The sequence below is a fragment of the Eleginops maclovinus genome, chromosome 20 (assembly GCF_036324505.1).
Source record: "Eleginops maclovinus isolate JMC-PN-2008 ecotype Puerto Natales chromosome 20, JC_Emac_rtc_rv5, whole genome shotgun sequence".
Taxonomy (NCBI): Eukaryota; Metazoa; Chordata; class Actinopteri; order Perciformes; family Eleginopidae; genus Eleginops; species Eleginops maclovinus.
This window is the reverse complement of record NC_086368.1, coordinates 8,121,216-8,138,700: the sequence shown is the minus strand read 5'-3', so window position 1 is coordinate 8,138,700 and position 17,485 is coordinate 8,121,216. Positions and strand designations below refer to the sequence as shown.

Below are 17,485 nucleotides of genomic sequence, written 5' to 3'. Positions count from 1 at the left end.
ATTAATTAAAATAATAATTCCCCAAATATGTTTAACATATGTGATTAAATATATTTTCAGATCATGTTGAGTCGTCTCTTCATTGCGGCTTCGGACTGCATTCTTCTGATTAGTGTCCATGGTGTGCCTATTGAGCCGGGCTGAGCGATGCCGGGCAAGCTCCGGGCTGCCCCTCTCTCTCACTGTCAAAATGAACATGTACTATGAAAGCTGCACTGCACATGCTCAGAGTAGTTTTCTATTCAATGAGGCATTACGGTTGTTGTTATTGTTAAGTTTTGCTGTGTGATAGCGCTCTTTACTCCATGTATTAAGGTACAAGACGCCTATATATAAATACTTGTTCGTACCCCACCAGCTTTGTACATGTATTATTCGTGCAGTACACTGCCTTGAGCTTTTGAAATGATTTTTTAGTTGTCATTAAAAACAATACTTTTGTGATAATAGTTATACACAGCCTCAAACACACTCTCCAGTAAACAGAACAAAAACAAAGTAAAGTAACAATAAAAAAGACCAAAACGTCCAGTGCTGACGTTACGTACACATTTGAAGTTCAACAAGAAAAACTACTCTCTTATAATTTTAAGTTTTGGCCTTATATATCGTTCAAGTCATCACTACAATGTATAATCATCTACAAAGTACTCCACATGGACCTGCGGGTATAGTTAGTGGTGGAAAGAACTTGATTACCACACTTAAAGAGGCCGTATTATGCTAATGATTTTTTCTCTTTTCAGAATGAGAACAATAAAGACCTTTTTGAACATTAAAGCATGGAGACATGTCACAGTAGAGGCATACATTAAAAATATGAACCTGAAAATAAGCATAACATGTCCTCCACAATAGTTCCTTGAGTACGTCCATTTTCTGTTACAAATGTACTTCGACTCCACTACAGTCTAATACTTCTTTTCACTGAGCGTGTTTAGTGGTATTGCTAATTTTACAAAAATATCTGAATACTTCTTCCACCACTGGCTGAACGTAGTCCCACTTTCAAACACAAGGTGATCATAGTACAGCTTATCAGCATAGGCAATAGCTTCCCCAATAAATGTGTGAGTATACATGTAACCCCCTCCTGGTGGTAATGAGAAGCCCTGGGAGAAAAAACTGACTGTAAGGGGGCAATTCAATTGAGGCTATATGCTGGATACATTAAAGTGAACCTTACTTTAAATCAGGGGAAACTAAATATAGAGGGCAAAAATGTATTTATTATATTTACTTCAACATCAAATCTCCTTTAAATAAGAGTGAAAGGGCTTCTCTTTATATGCTACCAATATGGCTAGAAGAGAGAGCCAGTGGTGTGTGGGCCGACTTCCGCTGACAGACAGCAACTCTCTGCCCAACATAATAGCTGTTTTAACACATTCAGGATTTAATGAGGGGATACGATCTTGTAGAACAGATGGATATCACTGTACACATATAAACCTCAGTGAAATGGGACCTCATGAACAATAAGTGTTTATGAAATGACATAAACCACTATGAGGGCATCACTGTAGGGGAATATTACATTTCATTTAGCTGATGCTTTTATCCAAAGCGACTTGCAATAGGTGCAATAAACCATAAAGGTACAAACTAAGAACACTAAGAAAAATGCAGATAGAGTATATTTGCTTCAAATAACCCAAAGGTGCTTGTGCATTAGTTTCATAATATAAAGTGCTATTTCTTTTTTAATATTTCTTTTTATTTAATGCCAAGGTACAAGCGAAACAGGTGGGTTTATATTTATCTATAAACTGAACTGTTTATTTATAAAGTAAGACTAGAGATATAGATTGACGTACCTTTTGTTTGTATATTTAGAGCAAAGTATATAATACAAATGTTTGTATTTAATGTTTAAAACAAGAATTCAAGCCAGTGAAAAATACATTATTCAAGAATAGCAATTCTCAGTGAATGCACTCCCACTGGTATTTAAGGAGCATCTTTTCAACTCGGTTACCTTTTGCACGATGAAATTGTCTAAATCCAAAGCACTGACACCCAAAGTGCCTATTCAGAGTTTATGTCACCAAAGTGTTCTCTGAAGTATAATTCAACCAATATATGTTTCTCAGTGATGACATGCAGTATTAGGCACACAGTGTTGGATGACTGTGACCAAATGAGTGTGGGTAATGCCACGGGCAGAAACTAGATTACAATTAGACCAGCATTTGGTGTGACAGGCACTGGTGACAGTCAGAACCATATAATGTGCAGTGCCTTATTTCACATGGCTTCTTTTGAAAGGACTCTGATGCCTTTGTCCAACAAGAGCTGAAAAGCTGTGAATAAATATATATGGCATTTGAAAAAAAAAATCTGAGATGAAGCATTTATAGCCATTGCTGTGAATGTAGGCAGGAAGATGAAGATGGACGGATATTCTTAGCATTTTAGTCCTGAGACTCATCATTTCCAAGTGTGGGAAATGGTTTTATATCAGACAAATAGACCAAAAATATATTTAAATGTGTCTTTGATTTCAAAATTAGCATTTTGTATGTACCTAATGTGATTTTTTAAAAGTAATTAATTCCAATAATTGGAAAATAAAAAGCTTTTTCTTTTAAGCATGATAAAAGAGCCAATAATGGGAGAATGGATTTGCTTTGATTGGTAGACATTGAAATTAGCATTAACAAAAAACACACAATACACACAAAACAGTCATAACAATAGTAAAACAAATGTACTGATGTGCCCATTTATATGTTTTTGTTGTTGTTTGTGAGCACTGGATGGCACAATGGGGCACAGGGTATTTAAGTGACCTCACCTCACCTCGCGCACAGGTGCGGGTGATTAAGGCTGTGTGAGCAAACAGTTCTCCACCATGTTGCAAACACACGCTGTTTTTGGTTTAATAAATGGTATTAATAATAAGCATATTGTGATCATTTGACAGTGCATGCCTCTAACTAAAAGTAACAGTATCAAACCATGGTGATATTGAGTGGCAATAGTCACCACATGTACTATTAAATGACATGTTCATTGATGCTGTTTGATACCAAGACGACTACTTCGACAATAAGCACCATGCAAGTTACAATGAATTATGCCATTTGAACTGAATTAAAATGGAAGAAATGAAATTGAACTTTGTGAAAGCCAGAAAATAAGTCCCCCTTGACTGTAGTGAACTCATTTGGGAAAATGACTACACAGTACAGCCCTGGATTTGTGTTGCAAAGGAAATTAAGAGCAGATCAGAGGTGAATCATGACCAGCAAACTGCAATATTACTGAGGGATTAATGCATTACACTGCAGAAATACACTGTCACATGTTTTAAAACACACCACTTTGGGTATGTTCATAGTTTGACATGGGTCAGAATGTCTCCCGTGTCAGCACACCTAGATATGCTTATTAAAGAATCTTAATTGAATCACCAGGCTGAAGAGATCTTCTCTCTTCAGTCAAATTGAATGAATAAACCTTTCCAGAGACTGAATGTCATTAACACGGAGCTGATGCTCTTAGAGAAAATCCAAACCACTTACTACGAAACCCACAAGAGGAGCAGCCCGGTCTTGTAAATGTCTCTGTGTGAGTTTTCCAGAGAGGTGATGGAAATGCAGCTACCTCAGTGTTACGCACGCACTGGGGGATAAACGTGTGCCTTGCCTTTAGTTAAAGACACAATCAGTTATCTGTTATAAAAGATTCTAGCTTCAGATGTAGAACAAGGGCACAGATCCTTTTCTTAAGTAAAATAAGTAGTACTACACTGAAAAACATGAAACCTTGTCTTTAATTAAATCTATTAAATCAACAAATGACACATTGTATTGTATTATGATAGTTGAAAAGAAGTTCAACCTAATATTTTGTATTCAAAATTAATATTATTGCTTTTAACCAACGCAATAAAGTTATGTGCAATTTGTTGACATAATACATTTAATTAAAGTCAACGTTTCAGTGTTTTCAGTGTATGGTGTAGAAATGCTCTGTTACATCTCCTGCAGTTATTAAAGGACCGTAAGAAATATTGGCATCAAAATGTACTTACAGTAACAAAACTAATAGTACTCACAATGCAGAATGGCCATTATAATAATAATAATACAAATAAAAATAATAATAATAATAATAAAAATAATAATAATGATAATAATAATAATAATAATAATAATAATAATAATAATAATAATAATAATAATAATAATAATAATAATAATAATAATAATAATAATAATAATAATAATAATAATGTCTTACATCACTGAATTATAATTAGTGATCAATGAATGTATACATTCCCAGGGAGCAGTTATGGGTCCGAGCCTTGCTCAAGGACAACTCGGCAGTGCCCAGGAGGTGAAGTGGCACTTTTCCAGCTACCAGTCCACACTTTATTTGGTCAGGTCTTGTCTTGAACCAGCGACCCTTCAGTTCCCAATCCAAGTCCCGCTGCCAACCCAATTGGTGCATTAAGTCATCTAATACTGCTGGTAGAGTTGGAGCTTATTTTAATTACTGATGCCGGGTATTGTATCCTATAATTAGACCTCAGCATGCTTATGCATTGGTTAATTATTGTTGAATATCAGCTTATAATCGTAAACAGTAAAGTCTAACCCTAACCCTAACTACAGCTGTAAAAAAATAATAATAGAGTAACAAATAGATGATTGGCTTTTAAATTGTAGTGGAATAAAAGTATGCAGTAGCATGAAATAGAAATACTCAAGTATAGTACAAGCAGCTCAAAACTATACTTAAGTACAGTACTCTAAATATACTATATATAATATAGTTACTTTCCACCAATGCCAACATTTTTTAGACATATACAGTATGCATTAGTTTTAGATCCTTACACTTGTAAAAAAAATATAGGTCATTACTTGGTGGTCTGCTTGTGTGGTTGCAGGGATTAATTGTGAACAATTCATTAACTATGTGGCACAGAGGAACATTTTGCATAGCCAATGACAGCAAAATGCTGCATAGCGTGTGGGGAGGGATGAGGAATTTTAAAAGAGCAAATTACATGGGTTATGCACTGCTGCCAGGAAAGTTCATATTTCAAATAATCCCTATGAGAAATTGGAGCAGTTGCAGGCTGCACATAGCAAGGCACAAGGGCACAATTCCCACGCATTCAATATCCATCCAATGCCATCCAAATGACTTCATAAATTAGAAACAATTTAGTTGCCAATTCTCTTTTGAAAGTGTTCCAACAAAGGAATATATCTTGGTATGCATGTTGCCCTTGTTAAAACACGGGCTAATGTTGAGCATTTTCGGGTTGAAAAACAATCAACAATGTGCATGCGTTTCTGTAACCCATCGGAGATAGTTCAACACTTATGATCACTTAAATATGTTTATTTCAAGGCAACACAACCATTAGTTTCCAGTAAAACACAGAATCATTTTTGAATTATTACTAACCACCTACAAGGACTAGGCTGACCAGGCTGCAGATGTTTTGCTAAAGATACAGTGGTATGCAAAAGTTTGGGCACCCCTTAGGAAAACCACTGCATCAGTTTGTCACTTGCTGAGCTTTTGAAGCAGCAACTTCATTTTAACATATGTTATACCTTATGGTAACAGAAACATCTCAGTAGTGAAATAACTTTTATTGGTCAAACAGAAACATGTTTATGTGCATTCAAACAAAAATAGGCATGTGCATAAATTTGGGCACCCCTAAGAAATAATTCCATTAATATTTAGTATTGCCTCCTTTTGCTGCAATAACGGCCTGTAGACGCCTCCTGTAGCCACAGACAAGTCCCTTAAGCCTGGCAGGTGGTATTTTGGCCCATTCTTCCACACAAAACGTCTCCAGTTCAGTCAGGTTTCTTGGCCTCCGTGCATGGACAGCCTTCTTCAAATAAATCCATACATTTTCAATGATGTTAAGGTCTGGGGACTGGGATGGCCATTCCAGAACATTGTACCTGTGCTTCTGCATGAATTCCTTGGTGGATTTTGATCGGTGCTTAGGATCATTGTCCTGCTGAAAAATCCAACCCCGGCGTAGCTTCAACTTTGTGACTGACTCTAGAACATTCTTGTCAAGAATCTCCTGGTACTGTAAGGAATTCATGCGGCCCTCAACTTAAACAAGTTTTCCAGTACCTGTGCTAGCCACACAGCCCCATAACATGATAGATCCTCCACCAAATTTTACAGTGGGCAACAAGTTCTTTTCATTGAATGCAGTGTGTTTTTTTCGCCATGCATACCTGTTCATGTTATGACCAAATAACTCAATCTTGGTCTCATCTGACCACAGTATTTTGTTCCAAAATGCTTCTGGCTTGTCCAGATGTGCTTTTGCATACCTCATGCGACTCTTCTTGTGATTAACACTCAGGAAAGGCTTTTTGCACATCACCCTTCCAATGAGCTCTTCCTGGTGCAAAGTACGCTGGATTGTGGAACGGTGAACAACTACACCATCAGCAGCCAGATGTTGTTGTAGTTCTCTGGAGGTGGTCTGTGGCTTCTCTGTGACCATTTTCACCATCCTTCGCCTGTGCCTTTCCCCTATTTTTGTCGGCCTACCACATCTTTCCTTCACACGGACTGTTCCTGTGGCCTTCCATTTCACAACTACGTTTCTGACTGTGGAGACAGACAGTTTAAACCTGTCAGATAATTTTTTGTACCCTTCTCCTAATTTATAATGTTGGATTATCTTAGCTTTCAGGTCAGTGGAGAGTTGTTTTGAGGTCCCCATCTTGCCACTCCCTAAGAAAGAACCTAGGCCAGGCACAGCCAGCTATTACCTATGTTAAATAGCCTTTTTCATGATTGGTTCCACCTGTCTTTCTAATTGAAGGTCTAATGAGCTAATCAAAGCAATTTTGTGCAGCAACCTGTCAGCTATAAATCCGTACAGGTGTTGAAATGAATGCTATTTATAAGGGTGCCCAAACTTTTGCACATCCCATTTTTTGCATTTTATTTTATTATAATAAAACTATGTAATGCTACCCTAAGAATTTTGGTCTGGAAAACACTAAAACGTCTACATCTTTGTAGGAAAACAAATGTTGTTGCTGTGATCTTCTATTATAAAGGAAAAGCAAATTGTCATGAAATCTCAGAGGGGTGCCCAAACTTTTGCATACCACTGTATATATATAGGCTGCTGCAATTGTATTCTTTATAAACACTTTGTTTTCACTACTGTTTCTTTATTAATTGTGTTATAGTTGTAGTCAATGTATGTAGGTGGCTGTAAATATGCATGCTTTAATTGGCTGTATATGATTTTTGTGCTATATGTACAGAAGATGATTAGGACCAACAATGGTTCTGAGAAAACATGGCCCATTAACCTCTTCCATATATAAAAAAAGTGATGTATATAGTGCTATATAAATAAACCTAACAGCCCTTTGAGCAGAGAAGCTTAATCTATGCAGGTTATCATACATATGTATTGTTTTGTTTGTTTCACAAACTTTTTAAATTAAATATAAAACATACAACATATTTTTCTGTTGTTTATCATAATATATTCCAATGTTTTGGTGCTTTTAAATTCGATCGAGGTAAATAAAGAAAACATTGCTTCTTTTATTACCCTATTTGATGAAAGCTCCACTAAAACAAAGGCACTTGAAGTCAGATGGACAGCTTTAATTTACTATACTGCAAAGAATTAAAGCTGGAAACTTCAAGGTGTCAGAAAATATTTAGTTTTCAGAAAATGTAATATAAGCGTGCAAAACTATTTCTTCCCAAAGTGAGTTTGAATTCACAACATGCGCTCGTGAGTTTATTGTTGTAATCGATAAAATGTCCAGCTTTTTAAAAAGGAAATATGACTTAGTGTCAAGCTGGATATATCGGTTAAGCTCTAACAAGTAATGTCTGGCACAGTGTGAACACCTTCAGTTTAGCTGAGCTTAAATTCACTGTACAGAGAGACTCATTCTGTTTTCATGCTAGCACTGCACAGTATTGATCCTTCCTGTGTTATGAGTCCTGCATTTAAAGGATGTCTCAGGTATTTTTAAACACAACCTCCTACACGTTGGCTTCTTCTACACAAATCAGACACTCCTGCCGACATTACATTCAATCCAACCCTCTACTCAACAGCTTGTGTCCCAAATAGCTCCAATTACTGAGTAGAGAGTTTTAAAAAATGTGGAGGAAGATTTTAAACTGGCTTGATCAAAGGAAAATGTTCAGCATCCTCAGAGAAACCAACTGCTTTAATCGGACATACTTTATTTTCAAGGAACGGGAGAGTAAGCACAGGCTTGAGCCTAAAAGTGTTAAAACAAATGTACTTAGAAACTGAAATCCATTTGGCCATGAAACAGGATATACTTATATATCATTGAACAAGCTCATAAGCAAGTGTGGAGTGGCCGGAGAGTGCTTGGCATTTAATTGGCTCATATTAGCCGGTTGTATAGGCAGAAAAGGCCTCCGGGTTGTCTTAATCCATCAGAGGTGCTGTTGGAACAACATCTAATGAGGGCTGCAAACTATGCTTTCTCCCATTAATAACAGCAATTTGCCAAGACGCAATGAGAAAACAAAACACAGCCAATGATGGACCGGCCCAAAATGTGCCTGGATTTTTGTCCTGTGATTTATGGCTATGGCCTACCTTTGCTTAGATGTCAGTGAAACTAAATGTATGAGAAAAATGGATGGATGCGTTTCTCAGCTTTTCTTCCTCATCTGTGCCTCTGAGCAGTGTAATCAAAGGGCTGATCTTGACTCAAGCACATATAAGGATTATTTTTTTTTAAAAAGGGGAAAGAATGAGTGATGAATATGCTTTAATAAAAACATAGCTTGGACATAGGATGACTGAAATAACCTCAGTTGCATTCACAACATGCAGTCTACTCTTTGCTCACCGTCAGGTTGAGCATTATTTAGTTTACCTTCAGTGGTTATGTTCCCTGTTAGCTTTTGCTGCTACTTACAGCTGTCATCTGATTGGTTGCGCATGCAAAGGTCATTGTTAAACGAGGTCAATTTTGAGACTCAATGGCAGCGGCAGCATAGAGCCGACTCTCCGCATTACATTTGAATGCAGCTTTATGATGGATCATTTGGTAGAATAAACATCGGACAGCATGGCTCCAATGCAGCAATGTTATCAATGAAAAAATGTATGTTTGATCCATCCATAATTTGTGTGAACCACAATAATAACCTGTGAATAATCATGAATTATCATGTTTTAAATACTAGTATTATATTGTATTTTGGGGGGAGATAAAACAAATCCACATGAAGTGTTATAATAAAGAACATCATAACATTATTTTGTTAATTATTGGCATGAAGGCCGACCATTTTCCTTCATTATTCAATATCATAAGGTGAGCACTATCTGTTCCTACAGTGATGATATGGTTCAATATCTCCCCCTTTTGTTCAACGTAAAGAAACCAGCAAATTGCCTTTCCTCCGTACACTACACTTAAAGTGGAAAAGAGAAGTTTCCATTTGTCAAGGAATAGGTGTGCAACTCACGGAGGTAGTGATGGCTGTTACTGATAATCACTGGTCTCCAGTCAGTGCAATAGATGTAGCTTGTGCCGATTTCCTGCTTTCTTTGCCTTTTCACTGCCATGGACCACATGGGAAACGTCCATGCTGGAACTTTGTGAGGAAGTTTGGGTCAAACTTGGTGTTGCATTTATTTATTTTTTACATGTTAATGTACCCAAGTGAATACTGAATGGTAATGTGTCAACAGTCCTACTTTGAACAAAGGAAAACATTTTGGAACAGATATACATAAGTACTAATCAGATAATATGGCCTGGTATTAACATTAGTCCACTACTGTATTCAAATCTAGCAATATGGGCACATGTGATCAATACTTGCGGATAATAACTGCCCTGCTAGAGCCAGGTGAATTATAAGAAGACATGAGCTCAATGCAAGTTGAGCGAGTGATGTGCTATTAATGGAATGGAAGGCTCTTTTGAAAGACCATAGATGACATTTGTATACGTTATATTTTCTAGCAGCAATAACCTCTCCATTTGTTATTTTTTTATTCAGTCAATGTTCTTTCGATTTGTCACGATCTGTCTGTGTTTTATTTTGAAAGGTGTTCACCCCCTGTCATTTGTCTGTGGTTTTACTTCCTGTCTTCAGTTTCCCTCTTGTGCCTGATTGTGTTATTGTGTTCACCTGTTGCGCCTGTGTTTCTCCTCCCCTCTACAGCAGTGTCTTGTCTTGGGACTACCCTGTGTATTTAGTCTCTGTTCCTCTTTTGTCCCTTGTACGGTTGTTGTCGATTCCTATCCAGTCTTGTCCATGTTCTGTGCCTTTTCCTGTCTGTCCGTCTGCCTGCTCCCGTTCCTTGAGTCCCCTGGTCAGTGTTAGTTAGTTTTTCTTCTGTCTGAACCTCGCCTTCTGTGTTTCTATCTGCTTTAATTTTAATAAAGCTCGCCTTTTTTTGGCACTGGAAATCTGCTTCCCTGTCTCTACTACACTTGGGTCCTATTTCCTCACACTATGACACAGTCACTTCTAAAAAAGAAAGAATTCTTGGGCAGCAGGCAAACAGGTGTATAGATTATGTAAATTGAACCCATTCTGTATTTTATAAACTTTTCTCTTAATCAAAGATATTCACTAAGTGAGGAACTTAGTAGCTATTAAAGCTTTTGAAGTGCCAACCTGATAATATAGGAGCACCTTTACTGACGCAACCTTTTATTTCTTAGAACATGAACTAATAGCATAGGGATAATGGGAGAAAAAAAGACACTGCTTATATTTACAATTTGCAGTGCCACCTTTGGGTTTGGTTTAAAAGTTAATATATGATAACAATAGAAATAGCTGGTTTCAGAGTGGACCAATGAAAGGTGTTCTCGTCAACTTGCTGCATCTAGAAAAAAACAACCGAAAAAAAGTTATGGCCTTATGTGTTCGAGTATATCTAATGAGATTTCTTTCATTCAGTTCCTCATAAATGAAAATTGTGAAATGTAAAAATTCCAAACTTATTATGGAAGATCCACTATTTTCATTGGCTTCTACTTTTTTCTTTGGCTCATAGTCATGTTTTCTAAAATGAGAAAAATGTGCCTGGGCTTTTGTTTGAGGTACTTTATGTAAGGGCCAACATTACTCAGATCTTTATTTTTAAGAATAGTCCATCTGTTTTTCAACCTTTGGCCATATGTGTGTTATTTTTGTCCTTCATTACTTTCAGTTTTGCTTCATAGCTGTGATGTGGCCTTGGGCATGTCTGGTAGTCAGATCTTTACAAGTGGAATGCCCGGAGCAGACACACAAGTGGTTTGTTTGACAGCTTGTGTTGTTTTACTGGCCTCTGTTGCAAGGCTGTATCTTCCTGTGTTGCTGCATCCCCCAGTCCTATAAATATCATCGTGCTGCTACCAAACATGATGGCCCAAACCACAGACCAGTGTAGTAAGATATTTGATGTTTCTTTTCAACTCTACTGGGGTTATTTCCAACTACTTATTTCAACTTGAACTTGATTTCTGCTGAACTTCGGACATGCAACCAATCAGATGACAGCTGCTTGAAGCGGTGGAGGATAGCAGGGATGGCAACCATAGAAACAAAACCAACTAGCTGTTTTCACTTCAAGAGGCCCAGTGCCCTACCTTCAGGTGGTCAAGTTGCATGGGAGTGGAGCATGGACTGGTCGAATCAAATACAGGACTGGGAACCTAGGACACTGTGTTGTGTTACTTTTGAAACCAATACTCAATATTGACATATTCTACATGAGTTTAGGGCCGAAACCACAATACCACAATATAACTGTTGGATTAGTAGTAGTTCTGTTGGATTAACCTAACCAAGTATGACTGCATGCATGTAACATGATGAAACTGCATGTTTCTATGGTAATTGGGATTGTTTTTCCACTTCAGTTGACACAAAAAGGAAGATGTGGGTCCTGTCTTGAAACCGAAGGAAACAATATTTTTTTAGATCAAAGACAAAGAAAAGAAGACATGGGCCTCCCCATTTAAATTTTGTCTCTACAATAAAGACAATGGCTACCTAAAAAAAAGAAAAGGTTGTCATAGTGAAGGCAAGTACATTGGCATACAATGAATATCTGAAATAAAAAATGAAATCATTGTAATACAAAACCTATTATTATCTCAGGTTAGCATACAGAAGTAGCATCTATAACTGGCTCAACAAAGACAACACATCTCAGGTGGTGATTTGTAAGCGTTCAAGTGCTCAGGAAGCGTTTCATGGATGGAGAATCTGGACAATTGCATGTTGATTTATTCCGGTCAAAAACACAATCCCTGCCTGTGGAGAAGGTCTTCTTCTGTAAACAGAAAGCTGGGAGCTGATGTGTTTTTCAATCAGAGTGATTTACTGTTTAATGACATGCTTCAGCTTCAAGAGTGTCAGTGCCCGTCCGATGTAATCCACTGCCCTCCCACATCCCATACAGCTATAGTGGATAGCAATCACGAGGAACCCTTTCAGTGGGTGCTCACTCTGAAGGGCCTTAGGCATGTGGAATTATCATGTCATTGGATAGAAGAGTTCGAGCCGGGGATTCAACGCATCGGGCCATCCCACATGGAGTTAGTCAGATGTATTGCATGTCATTGGCGCGCTTAGCTAGCCAACTAGAAAGCAATACATCTCTGATCCCTCTGCATCCCACTCTTTCCATCTCTTTTATCCCTGTATGAGTATAATGTTCTCATGCAATCAAGTAATACTGCAAAATTAAAATTGGTTCATTCTCCTTGTTGAGTAAGAGAGCTGTGAATCCTGCTAAAGACCTGCCATGTAATTTAACAAAACAAATACATCCAAACAGGGAGACAAACCTTTTTCTCCACCAACTCAATGCATTGACGTTTTGGGAAGATGCAAGGTTTTCCACATACGGCTTTCATGATAAAGACAGAGGATGGCCACTGTTGGCACATGCAAGTGGCCCCAGGGGAGTCGCAGTAGCAGAGCATCCATGGTCACACCGTCAAAAAAAATGATACACAGCCTTGTTTGGTGTACATTATCCAACTGGGAACTTGTATTCAGGGATAAATGTGCCATTGGCCTGTGTATTTCCTCTGGAGATTTGTAAATCTGGATATATTCACAGGCAAAATGTACTGTGCATTAGTGTGTTCACATTCCCGGAGTCTATGACAGACAGGGGGGAAAAATAGCTAACTTTACAGCAATAGTTATGCACACTTTGAGAGGATGCTCCACAGAGCACTGCATTGTATCACTGAGTTAGGTTTATAACATTTGATCGTTGGGCAATATGTAAACAATATGTTGCTGCGAGATGCCAGCAAAGGCACATTACCATCTTTAGGTGATAAGTAAACATGTCGCACAATGACATAACAACTGCCTCTGTTGGCAAAAAGTCGAACATGTATCAATGTGCTTATGATAAGCACATGTTATTTGCTGCAGAAAAGACAAACGTAAAAGGCATCCTTATAACTGTGTGTTCCTTATGTCTGCATGCTTTTGGATCAGTGCACAAAAACCCAGCGTTGCAATGAAATGATGCTGAAGTGAGGCTGTACTTTTAAAACAATATCCTTCTGCCTAGCTAAAGAGATTCATTATAATGACATATCTGGTACATTTTGTAAGAATATAGCTGAAGTTATGACTTGTCAGTAGAATAAAATACAGTTCTAGGTCTTCAGAGGATATTGCAGTCTTGCAACATCCCTGCTAGCTAATTATAGATCTATCTGCCTTCTAGCATCATTATTGCAGCTGGAAATGATTTGCCATCATTGTTGTGCGGCTGCCAATTGCAATAATTGAGGTAGAAATCAACTCATTGTTTGCTCTTAGAGGGCTGCTTCTGCTTTTTGGACACAGCTGCACATATACAAAGTGATGTATGCAGTGTGAGAAAATAATATGTTGATGATATGAGTGAAAAGGTGTTTAGTGATGATAAGAACATTTTAAGAGGTTTTCCTCTCCACTTCTGTGCCCTTGATTGACCTTAGAGTAATACTAAGAAATGCACATTTTGAAATCATGAATCCATATTGTTAAGCACTTTTACTTGGGCATTTTTTTTTTTTTTTTTTTCAAAAAGATGAAGTTACTTTCAACACAATGAGAGAGCTGACACATATTTTGGTCTGGATATTAAGAGGTTATTTGGAGTTTTTGTGCATAAAATATCAAAAAGCTTTAATGCTTTTTGGGGTTTTCCCTTTCCTGTTGTGTGTTTTATAGGTTTTGGTGCATGTAAATGGTCTGCAAAGGCTAAAATCCCTTTGTTCCCTCCAGATGGAGTTTCTCTCCAACGCACTTTAGTATAATAGAGTTAAGACTAAATCTGGAATCCGAACACATTTGTAGTAAGTGTAATTTGACAATTTAGTTTTACACTCAAGTAGTATGCAACTGGTATTTGTGGGAAAAAATTACATATAATGTTTTATCAGGTATATTATGGGACAGTAAATCAGCCTCAGACATGAACTGAGTGTGAAGTGTCTGCCCAGCACACCTTCAGTGGAAACAGAAAATATATTCCCAAATCCTCACTCAAAAACCTCAAAAATGTTTTTCAAATAGTATTTTATGACACAATGTATTATTCTTTATTCATATTTCCATAGAAGCCTCTGGTATAAAGTGTGCGAGAGATTTACATGAAGTAAACACAGTTAGGGCTTAGCGGGAGTCACGGTCCAATTTTTCATGGCACATGTGCTTGTGTGCTGGTTTTCTAATTAATATCACAATTTATATGTGATAGAAAAAAAAATACAGTGATGTTTGTGTTCATTTCAAACCACAAAAAAACAAATCTGAAATTCATCAGCGTCTTAACAATTTAGACAATTACCTGAGGGTTTTCTTGAAAGCTGCCAAACTGATTGTGTTTTTCCATTACTGTAGTGATAAATACAACAAACAAAGCTAAAGCTGAGAGGAATGAAATGTCACACAGCCTTGGAAATAGATATTCCAATCAGTTTTTAATAAGGTAAACAGGACTCGGGTGCCATATTAATAAAGGCCTCAAAGAAGTCATGATGCTGTTACCAAGGAAGCAAGTTGTCCCGGTAACCCAGAGACAGACTCACTCGGGTATCAATCACTGTTTGTGCATTCAATCGGTGGACCCCTGCATCACCACAGGTCATGAGCAATGGCAGGAAACGTGGGAGGAGACGGGGGCAGTGTGGAGAAATGGCCATTCTGAATGTCAAACGGGTAGATTTGAGGAACGCATCCAGCATGCAGGGAACATAAACTGCACAGTCAATGTATCATGGTAGAATTGCTGCAGTTACAAGAAGGCCATTTCATTTTATTTCAGTGACTATTCACAACACCCTGCACTGGTTTGCTCTTGTTTGCTTCACTTTGAAGCCTCACTCAACCACTCCAAAAACATAATCTCCCACAGGCATCATTTTTCTTTTTTTTTTTTTCTCTTTTTCCTCAAACCATTTTAGGGCTGGGGTCAAAAAGAGGAGATTTAGTTGCTTTGATGTTCCTTAGTGTGGGGAAGAAATAAGAAGAAAAAACTATTGGCAAAGTGACTTCAATGGACATATTGACAACTGTGTGTATTGATTTTGCATTGAAACACAACCTGCAAGCTTGTACTGGTGGCTGATTTCTGCTATTGTATATTACTATTAACTCCAGGAGCCTTCAAAAGTAGACTGCTCTTGTATTCTCACCCTATTTAACTCAATGGAAAGTATACTTTATTTCCTCTTCAAACAAACAATTCACAAGACAGAAAAGGCGGTTCCATCATCAAGTATATCAAGGCAGAGGCACTATGTTGTGCATGATGCAATGTAAAACTGAATTGAGACATTTTGAGTTATAATGTTCAAGATGTGACTGTGACAAAGGGTGCTAATCAATGGAAATATCTAAGAGAAGGGCAGTTGAATGGCTACAGAAATGTGTCGCTGGCATTTCAAAAGAGTGGCACATAAGCACAAAGTCATTTTTGAAAAGATTCAAGGCAAAATAGCGATCAAAGAGATTGTCTAAAGGAAACTGCTGGCTTGTCTTCTCCTTTTTTTCAGATGTGTCAAGTAATATAAAGAAGGTTTTTCATTCATTGGTGGAACCACAAAAAGGGAATCTAGATACATACCATCACCAAAGCTTAGATTGCAGTCCTCTCCCCAATAATATGATTTCTCTGTTAAGCTACCAGGATTCTGAGAGCATCCACCTGTTAGCCCTCAGCACCAATCTGACGTAGTGCACAGGGCGTAACGCGTGGTTAGATATTACATCAGCAGGCCTCAAAGGTCGGTGGAGGTTTGTTCATCAATCAAGAGCCAAGCAAACTGGTAAGGGGGATAAAAATGAAACTTGCATGCCGATTTATCAGCGCTGAGGTGAGGATTAAAGGACAGCCAGCCCCCCGCTTATATAGCCAACCTACTGCCTGCACGCTTTGTTTCAGCAGCTCTTAAACCCCCTCTGTCTCTCAAGATGTGCTTCATCACTCAAACAGAATCATGCTCTGTCTAAAAGACATTGCTAGATAAAAAATGCTGCAAAGGAGACAGCGCAGTCCTCTACACGTTGATGCAATTCACCTCTATGAAGGTACACAGGTATGTAAGGTAGGCAAAGCATCCTTTTTTTCCCCCTTTACAATTCAACCTTTACCGTCAGACAAAAGAGATAGAGGCCACGCCCAAACCCAATAACAACCTTTGTTTTCTGAGGGAGGAGTAGGCCACATGTCTGCTGAAGAAACAAATAACACACATCTCCACCCCCACTTTTATTTTCTGTTTTCTTTCCCAACGACGCTACTGTGCTGTCATTACCATGCGTTTGTACTATAGGGAATTACATTTTATTTACTAAAATCCACATAAAGTAGCAATTCAGCTCGGCACCAGAATTATTCACAGCAGGGTGGGGTTGGATGGCAGACCTGTATTAAAAACCGGCAGAAGAGGAGACAGCTGTCCCAACCCACGTTCTTATGTGATCTCTGCTTAGGGAACAGGCTGGTGTTCCAAAGCCCCATCTGAAAACAAATTAAAGAGGATTAGAGGCTGCCATCACAGCTCCTCTCCTCTCTGTTCTGGGGAATAGAGTGTCCTGAAAGAGCTGGCCAAAACTGTGACCTTCACACTGACTTCCTCTCCTGTGCAGGTGCACCACAGCAGATATTAAGGTCATAGTATGGATTCAGCATAAAATGTCCCAGTGAGTACCTTCGAGGGTAGAAGGGTCAAAAAGATTACATGAGCGGCTGCTGAATAAAAGGGTGAATGTGTTAAAGTATCAAGTCCATATCATATACAAGTCAGCCAGTACATGCTGTGTTGTCTGTTTTCCCTCACTAAGATTTCAGGTTTTTTGGTTTATTCACTTTATGGTTTTTTACTTCCTCATCAGAGGAGAAGTGAAGGCATTATTAGGGAAATGTAAAGCCTTATAATACATAATATCTTCCTTACTCTGCCTGGTCTTTACTGCAGAC

The 17,485-nt window shown here is 38.1% G+C and overlaps 1 protein-coding gene across 3 annotated transcripts in view; it reads right to left on the bottom strand.

Annotated features, from left to right (window-relative positions):
- The window catches only part of igsf21a (immunoglobin superfamily, member 21a), a 192,983-nt gene that overhangs the window by 132,391 nt on the left and 43,107 nt on the right, over positions 1-17,485 (bottom strand). The gene's annotated exons all lie outside the window — the stretch shown is intronic.